The following is an 8,992-nucleotide window of genomic DNA, read 5'->3' on the forward strand; positions in this document are numbered from 1 at the left end:
TGACACTATCGACCACAGCATTTTACTCCATAGACTAGAGCAGGACATAGGGATCAGAGGATCTGCTCTCCAGTGGTTTAAATCCTATCTGTCTGATAGGTATCAGTTCGTTAATGTAAATGGCCATTCCTCTCAGTGCACTCGAGTCAACTATGGAGTCCCACAGGGCTCAGTCTTGGGACCGATCCTGTTTACGCTTTATATGCTACCCCTAGGAAACATAATCAGGAAACACAGCATTAATTTTCATTGTTATGCCGACGATACGCAGTTGTATTTATCCATGAAGCCTGACCAGAATGATCAGATAGAGAAACTGAACGCCTGCATCAGAGACATCAAGACCTGGATGACAATTAATTACCTCCTCTTGAACCCAGAAAAAACTGAGGTCATTATACTTGGTCCTAAAAACCTCAGAGATGCTCTGTCTGCTCAGATAGTCTCCCTGGATGGCATAAGTATAGCCCCCAATTCCACAGTTAGAAACCTTGGGGTTTTACTTGACCAGGATTTATCATTTAAGGCTCACATATCTCAGGCGTGCAGAACTGCCTTTTTTCACCTGCGGAATATTGCTAAGATCAGAAATATACTTTCTAAGAGTGATGCTGAAAAACTCATCCATGCATTTGTTACGTCGAGGCTGGATTACTGTAACTCCTTGTTAGCAGCGTGTCCTAAGAGCTCCTTAAGAAGTCTCCAGCTTGTTCAGAACGCAGCAGCTAGATTGTTAGCTGGAACTAGCAGAAGAGATCACATCACTCCTGTGTTATTTTCGCTCCATTGGCTCCCAGTTGATTCCAGAATCAAGTTCAAGATCCTCCTGTTAACCTATAAGGCCTTACATGGAATGGCCCCGTCCTATATTAAGGACCTCATAGTCCCTTACCATCCAATGAGAACACTTCGCTCGCAAAATGCGGGACTGCTTGTGGTTCCTAGAATTAGTAAAAGTACGGTTGGAGGTAGAGCGTTTAGCCACCAAGCCCCTGTCTTATGGAATAAACTCCCAGCTCATGTAAGAGAGGCCGACTCAGTTTCTACATTCAAAGCTAGACTTAAAACATTCCTCTTTGGACAGGCTTATTGTCAGACTAGTTAGTATTCAGAGATTATTTAACTTAATGTTAATTTGTTTAAATTAAACTTAATAATAACTATTTCTTTTAAAAGGCTGCTAGAAGTTGAAGCTGGGGTAACTATGGTGCACTGGGGTTCTGTCCTCTTTCCTGTTTTTACTTCTACCCTTCCTCTCCTCTATCCTTGATCATAATTTATCATTTAGTTCTGGGGTTCTGTCCTCTTTCCTGTTTTTACTTCTACCCTTCCTCTCCTCTATTCTTGATCATAATTTATCATTTAGTTCTCCATGCCTCTGTCTGGTGCAGTGCGATTCATGTATTGTCCCTCTTTTCCTCTCCCCTCCTGGGGAGTGGGAGTGCTTCCAGACTCCAGTTGGCTCATCCGTGCTCCAGTTCCTGACCGTTTACCTCGCCTTTGCTCCTGCTCCTACACCTGGCTGTGGATCCTGCCTCTGGCTCATCTCTGGCTCGTCTCTGCTCTGTACCTGACTGAGTACCTCGCCTCTGCTCCTGCTCCTACACCTGGCTGTGGATCCTGTCTCCGGCTCGACTCGCGCCTTTGACTGTCCCCACAACCACGGCTGGATGAAGCTCGTCTGCTGGACTTTTATATATGTAGTTGTAGATTTAGATAAGTTAATTCTTCTCTAAGATTTCTGGTAAATCGCCTGTCCGTCCTGGGGGAGGATCCCTCCTTCATGTGGGCACCCCTGAGGTTTCTTCGTTTTTTCCGGAATCCGGTTTTTTTGGGAGTTTTTCCTTACCGCGAAGGGGGGTCTAAGGGCAGGGATGCCAGTATAGCTTAGTCAGTTTGTTAGTTCATTTTAGTATTTTTCTATTGAACTCTTTGTATTCGTGATCCTTTTGAGTTCATGTTTTACTTCGAAGCCCATCGAGACGACTGTTGTTGTGATTTTGGGCTATACAAATAAAATTGAATTGAATTGAATTGAAATTGTACAGTTGTTTTGGATATGAGACGACATCATTTGACATGTTAATGACAATGACTGCTTTGCTTAGAACATAAATAGCTACTTTCACTGTAGCATAGTGATTTGAGTGTCAACACAATTGCATTTGGAGCATTGCATTTAAGCAAACAATCAGCAGTGCGTTTAAAATTAATGATGCTTTACTAGCGATGCAGCAATTCATGCTTTCCACTGTTCCGTTTAAATCTCGAGTTTTTGGAGCATGGTTTTGTTCAATCCCATTTATGATTTATGGGTTACAAAACAACACAAAAACAAAAGATTCCGAAGAATCTTCTTTTATTTTCTAATAAGGAAGTAACAGTAAAGCAAAACCCTTCAGTTGACTTGGACTAAGCCTAGTGTAATGTAATAAAAGAAATGATAGATTCTTCTCAAGTTCAGTGCAACATGAATGTTTGACAGCTTCAATGGAAACATAATGGTATGCAGTAGGGATGCAACGAGACACTTTCCCCATGATTCAGTTCAATGGTGTAACATAAAATTCAATTTGAAATCGAGAACTTTGGCATCCCTATACTTTACCTGGGTGATGGTAATCCCCTGACATACAATGAGAAAATGCCCCAGTATAACAGAAGTTGAGTTTTATATCTAAGAATGGACCCGGATATCCACATAGTTTACAGAAAAATACCTGTAATTTAAGAGACTCTTTCAAAGTTAACAAATTCATTAAAAATATCTTTTAAAGGAAAAAATCCCCACATAAACTGAAGGAAAGAACACAATTTAACATTTTAACAAAAGGGGTTGTTCTAGTTCAAAACTTGGTTTTGCTGTGGTTAACATTGGAACATGAGATACATGACATTAACCGCCCTTATCTGGTTTCAAGCCATGCTTCCTGTGAAATTGATGCTGTGTAAGCAGACATCGAGCGAACAGAGGGATTGACCCTTCCTTGAAATGTTCTGACCTTTTTTAACCTCTGTCTCTGTAACTGTCTCCCTCCACAGGACTGTCTATTCTTTGAGCTTCTTTGAGATGACTCCCTGGAGTTACAGCAGAGTCATGTCCAGGCCTTGATCAGGATGGGGGCCTCTATTGTTACTCTGTATCGCTGTGTGATTGTATATTGTGTAATTATCTCTGTGTGTGATTTAGGCTGTTGGAGAAAGCCCCTTCCTGTATGGCGCTGGAGGCTCCTTATAGGGCTGGGTGGCCGGCGGCTCTGCAGACACGCTGTCTCGTTTCAGTTCCACCACAAGGACTTACCATTGTTCTACATCGCACTCCCTTTGTCCTGTCCAGTCTGCCATCCCCTCTGCTCGCCCTCCAACACCTCCACCCTCTTTTTCCCGCCCCTTGCCCTACAGGTGCAGAAAATCTGCTGTCCACCAAAAGAGGAAGTGCGGGCCTAGAAACAATAGCAGTCCTTACCTTCTATTTATATACCATATCGTTGTTTTATCTGTGCATTTGACTGCCCGTTTTGGGGATTTTACATTAGTTTGCATGGTATTGTTTATGCACTGATGTTTGCACTTTGCTGGACTAAAAAAATCCTGTATCAGCATATAAACATGTACTTGTTGACGGGATTCCCCTTTGGCCAGAGTTTAAGGGACATGTTATATCATAGCACTGGTTGGTGTTTATTATCAACCTTAGATAGAGAACATTGGCTGTTTTAGTTGTAAGATATTGTGTAAATCATCTACATCTTGTCACAAACATCTGATATTCCAGTAGCATCACCTTATCTGAGTTGAGAGAGAAGAACAATACCAACCTCATAACTTGAGCAAATACTGGGAAAAGGTAGGGAAACATTTTAACTAGGTTTCCAGCTGTAGATGGGAAGTACAAATAAAGTAAAGAATAATGAAACAAACAGATGATGTTGCAGTGCAGGGACACTTCTTTCTTTTTTTGGTGAAGTGTGGCGGTTTTCTGAAGAATCCTTGAGTGCTCTTACTGCACTTACAAGAAACTGCAGATCAAAGTACTCAGTTAATGTGAGAGAATGGAAACGTAACAGCAGTGAGTGCAGCAAAGCGACCATAAAAGACAGTTTTTGAACTTTTGACTGTAAATGACTGATAATGGAATGCAGCTTTTCTACAGCAACTCCACTCACAGCAGGCAGACAGTTATTAACTCAAGGATTCAATTTATTAAAAAGTGTTTTCATTTTTCTTTCACTGAATTCTTCTTGTTTAAATTATCACATTCCAACATATAGGTCTGCATTTACTTAAACTGAAGATCATAACAGTGCATGTTGGGAATAATGCATTAAAAAATGAAGCCCGAAACGTGTGCCTTTAACATGTGTTTGAATTTGTGCAGCTGACCAAAATACAAAAATCATAGTGTTTCATGAGGATGAATGCTGTTTATAAACAATCCAGTCTTACAGTAAGAAAGTATTTTAATATACACAAAAGAAATAAAAACTTTAGGATGTCCCACAAAGTAATCAGGAAGAAAAATACAGTTTATTCTTCTATAGATTCATCTCAAATGTCAGAAAAAAGTTGCATGTCAACTTGGTTTTCAAACAGTTCAAGTTCTTTAATCTGAAATCTAAAAGATGTCAAATCAGTGGCTTTTCATCCAAATAAACAATTGTTGGAAAACATCTTAAAAGACTACATTACTATGAACCTGACCAAAGCCACCTCCATCCATTCATCCATCCATCCATCCATCCATGCATGCATCCATGCATCCATCATCTTCAGAAACCTCTGATTCCCTTTAGATGTTATGGGGCTGCTGGAGCTACTGTTGGGCAAAGGTGGAATACACCCTGAACAGGTTGCCAGTCTGTTGCAGGGCCACACACACTCACATGCAACCTGCAGAATCAATGCCAGTTCAATTTGACAAAGTCCTGTAAAGTGTTTTAATCACGAAAAGTAAGAACAAATGCATCAATCCTTTTAATCAAAAAACATTTGAAATTTTACTTACTGCTTGTTATTACAGTCAGCTGAGCTGCATCCTCTGTTTATCACTCATCTTACTTCTTTATCTTGCTATGGTTTAACAGAATGTCCTGCTCTATTGTTGCTTAGTACAATTTAGATCTTCCTCAAAATGTCATCCCAGAATGAAAAAAAAAAGCAAAAAATTTAAGAAATAGGGGTTTTATGCTTTAGGTCAGTTCTGAATACTTAGACCGTGAACTACATTAATCTGAGGAAGATGATGACCTGGCATTTTTACGCTCGGCTCTGCATTGTAACAAATAAGAGGGGAGGGGAAGCCAGTTTTAGTACTTTAGTAGTTTTAATATATATGGGAATATTCAACAACCAAAATAGAAAGCATGAAGCTATGCTGTTGCATGAGTGTCTGGGAATTTACATGTATGTTTGCAATTGAAGCAGAACAAACTGAAGCCCAAACAGACGACCAAATGCTGCAGAGCGGAAAAACCACAGCGCTGCAGCAACGAATCTGGACCTGGCAGGAAGCCCAGGAGAAAGAGTCCCTCTCCAGAGCTGCAGATCTTTCATCTCCGTTGATTTCCAAGTGCCCTCACCTGTGCAGGAGGAGGAGTAAAAGGGGAAAAGACCTCAGAAACTCACCCATGGAGCCCAGGGCCGTAACAGCACGGACATGAAAAACTCAGATTTTTTAATTTGTTTGCAGATTTAAAAAAAGAGATAAAAAATCAAACAAGTCAAAGTTTAGACTGTGCAGGCCTCATTTAAAACAATATGTAATACACCAGCTATGGACTTTTTAACTATTGCAACATCTCACTAGGGAAAAAAGGATATATAGTCAGCTGGTCACAACTTCATGGGGCCACACAAACTCACCTTTTCAGAGTGTGTGGGGGGCACCATACCCTCCATGCTGAGTTTTATTGCTTTATCTGTTGGGTTCCATGGATGTGGAACCAAGATAAGAGCAAACTCAGGAAGAAGTTAAATAAGATGACTTAAAATCCTGACGCTTTTGCTTGGCTGCAGCAGGTTTTGGGTCTGAAACATGCAAGATCATGAGCTAAATGTTGTCCTGTGATGTGATGACAGACAATGACTGACTGTCAGGGTAGTACACGTTGAGGTGTGGATTAAACGCAGCTCAGTCCAGGTGAAGAGGATGAGGCTGATTAAGGACACGGCTGCACCATGAAACCATGACAGAAGCACTCAATAATTAGCTTCTGCTCATTTAACCGCACACCTGATCAGTTTATGATGAGTGCTCCAAGTGTCTCACACTTTTACCAAATAAACACTCTTGTTGTCTAGGATGAGGCGATCTTTTTGCATGAAATAGGTAATGGGGACATAAAATTGTGCCTAGAAAAATGTTTGTTTTCACCATGAGAGAATGACAACAACAATAGTTCACATCTCTAAATACACAAATGTACGCAACATCTGTTGGCGGCTACAGGAACTTGATGGAGAAAAAGGAAACAGATAAGGCTTGATTGCTCTGTCGTGAATCTGTATCAAAGCGGGCAAACGTCAGGCTTTGCGCTTCCCAGTGAACGGATATGTAGTTCATCTGCCACTAACACGCTTGATGTGAGCTCCGCTCACGTCCACACTCTTAAACACCTGAAAATGCATTAAACAGGTGCTGCGGTCAGTTCATCAAATTGTCAAAACGTTCAATTGTTTGGCCAGTGGATAATTACTCTTTGTTCAAGTGTTATGTATGACTTACAGACCTTTATGTGTTTGAGAGGGATTTAACAAGTCTGCTGTGCTATATTTGGCTTATACCCTTTTTGATGGAGTCTGCTCTCTCAGTAATCTTTGTTTAAGGCCTTTAAGGTCTGACAAATTCTGTTAATCTTATATTTATTAGTTTGTAAGTAACTAGCAGTGGCCTAAGAATTAAAATAAATGTAAAAGGGTCTGGATCCTCTAAGGTTTAGGAATTAGACGTTTTTGGATGCCTTTCATGGTCAGTGGTTCCGGATGCCATAGTCCTTCTCCAACTGTTGCCTTTTATGATTTGGCATGCGTGTAGCACGGTGGCGCAGTGGTTAGAGCTTTCCTCACAGTGAGAAGACCCCGGTTGAGATCCTGGCTGGGACCTTTCTGTATGGAGTTTGCATATTTTCCTTAGGGGCCTTTTCAGAGAATTCTGGATACCTCCCACAGTCCAAAAATAAAAACATGCTTCATTGCTGAATTGGGTGTGAATGTGAATATGGGTGCCTGTGTGGCCCTGCAACAGACTAGCGATCTTTTCGGGGCATATCACACTTTTGCCCAACAGTGGGTTGGTTGGCTCCAGCAGCCTTGTGACCCCAAAAGGAATGAAGTGACTTTGGAAGACGGATGGATTTTGTTCTCAGTTAGGACAAAAAAATACTTAAAAAAATGACAAAGCAGCAATAATATTTTTGGTACTTTACAAAACAAATATTCAACAATTGGTGGATGTTAACTGTTCATCTTATAGGTTACATCATGAACATTTATGTCAGATTCACAGAGCTTGCATTACTTTAGACCAATCCAAAAAGGAAGCAAGATTCCAAGTGTTGGTTCCATTATGACTAGAAAAAGTTAAAAGCATTCAAACTGGTTTACCCCCTTTGAAGTGAATGACTTTAACCCTTCCAAAAGTTTAACAGTGTTTTTGCCCCTTCTTCTAGTCTTAGGTGTCTGCAGAAACTGCATCTATCGTGGTCTACCATCAATTTCACTTTGGAAAAAAAAAGTAAGAAGTAAGAAGTTGTGCAGTGACTCCATGAGGATGCTTCCTAATAATTGGTTCCCATGTCGGCTCAGTGCAGGGATGATGAAGGGTTTTTTAGCAAAACTGTAAAGCCAGGTGTTTGGAGTATGCCTGGCTGGAAGATAAAGTTATCTAACTGTTCTGGTTCAGGGCCTCAGTGGCTTTAAATAATCCGCTGCTAGTCATTCATAAATTATACCTAATCATTGATAAACGTTGGTGTTTTGACCATCTCCTGTAGGTTCACGTCCAATAAACTTTGCAGGTTTTAGACCTGTTCGATCCAGCTGAAGGCGGTGAAGAAGCAGGTAAACATTGACTGCTTTTTTCAAAATATGTCTGACTAAAACAAGTGCGATCACCGCAGTGTGACGGTTTCTTGGCTGCTTCAGGGGGGCAAAGGTCATCCACATTCAAAACAGGCGCCTGACTTTAGCCTTCATTCACCAAAATGAGGCACTGGAGATGATGGAAATTTAACTTCTTTTCGGTGTTGCTTTTTGAAAATTCCTCTGAAAAGATGTCAAACGTGTTAAGCTTTAGCTATTTTATCCCTTTAACACCAGAGATGTTGCCAGCAGCACCTAAATAACACACACTCTTTGACATATCGTAACTCTCGTAAACATGAATCAGCTGATTCTGACGTGGAGAAAAGCAGCTTTTTATTTTTATTTCGGCTGTGCAAAATATCACTAACATAAAGTGTTCCATAACGGTGCACAGCCACTTTTCTCCACGACAGACTCAGCTGGCTTACATTAATCGCCTAAACACTTTGCTATTATAAAGTGTAAGTATAAGGTTAATTTTCTCCGCTTCAGAATCCGCTGGATTTACTTAAACGGTGAAGAGTTACGGTAGTCAAAAGAATGTAAACACTGGAACGAAAGCACCAGTGTTAAAAAAATAAAATAAAATAATAAAAAAAAAATTGTAAAATTCAAGAGAAAGTCAACAGCTTATTCTGTTCTGTTTGCACAAATGAAAAAGTAAAAATGAAATTGCAATGTGACACATTTTACAAATAAGTTGTGACTAATTGTAGACAAAAGCAAAGGAATTACACTTTTCACAGTTATCTTTAAAACCATTTGCTTTATATTTCTCTTTAAAATGAATTGCTGGTTTGTCAATTTACTTAGAATTTTGTGCCACTATCTCTTCACTAGCTGTCTGGACCAATATGGACAGACATGAGGCCTAAAGGGTTAACAGCTTCCAGCCAAAAATAAATAATTT

General features: G+C 40.2%; 1 long non-coding RNA gene across 1 annotated transcript; it reads right to left on the reverse strand.

The window, feature by feature from the left end:
• Nucleotides 1-4,442: 4,442 nt before the first annotated feature.
• Nucleotides 4,443-8,592, reverse strand: LOC105354790. The gene is made up of 2 exons (XR_909349.3): nt 5,863-8,592; nt 4,443-5,579 (listed from the first exon to the last, which is right to left on the reverse strand). It is a non-coding gene; the product is annotated as an uncharacterized LOC105354790 (long non-coding RNA).
• Nucleotides 8,593-8,992: the final 400 nt, after the last annotated feature.

This window comes from Oryzias latipes, chromosome 9, assembly GCF_002234675.1.
Source record: "Oryzias latipes chromosome 9, ASM223467v1".
Taxonomy (NCBI): Eukaryota; Metazoa; Chordata; class Actinopteri; order Beloniformes; family Adrianichthyidae; genus Oryzias; species Oryzias latipes.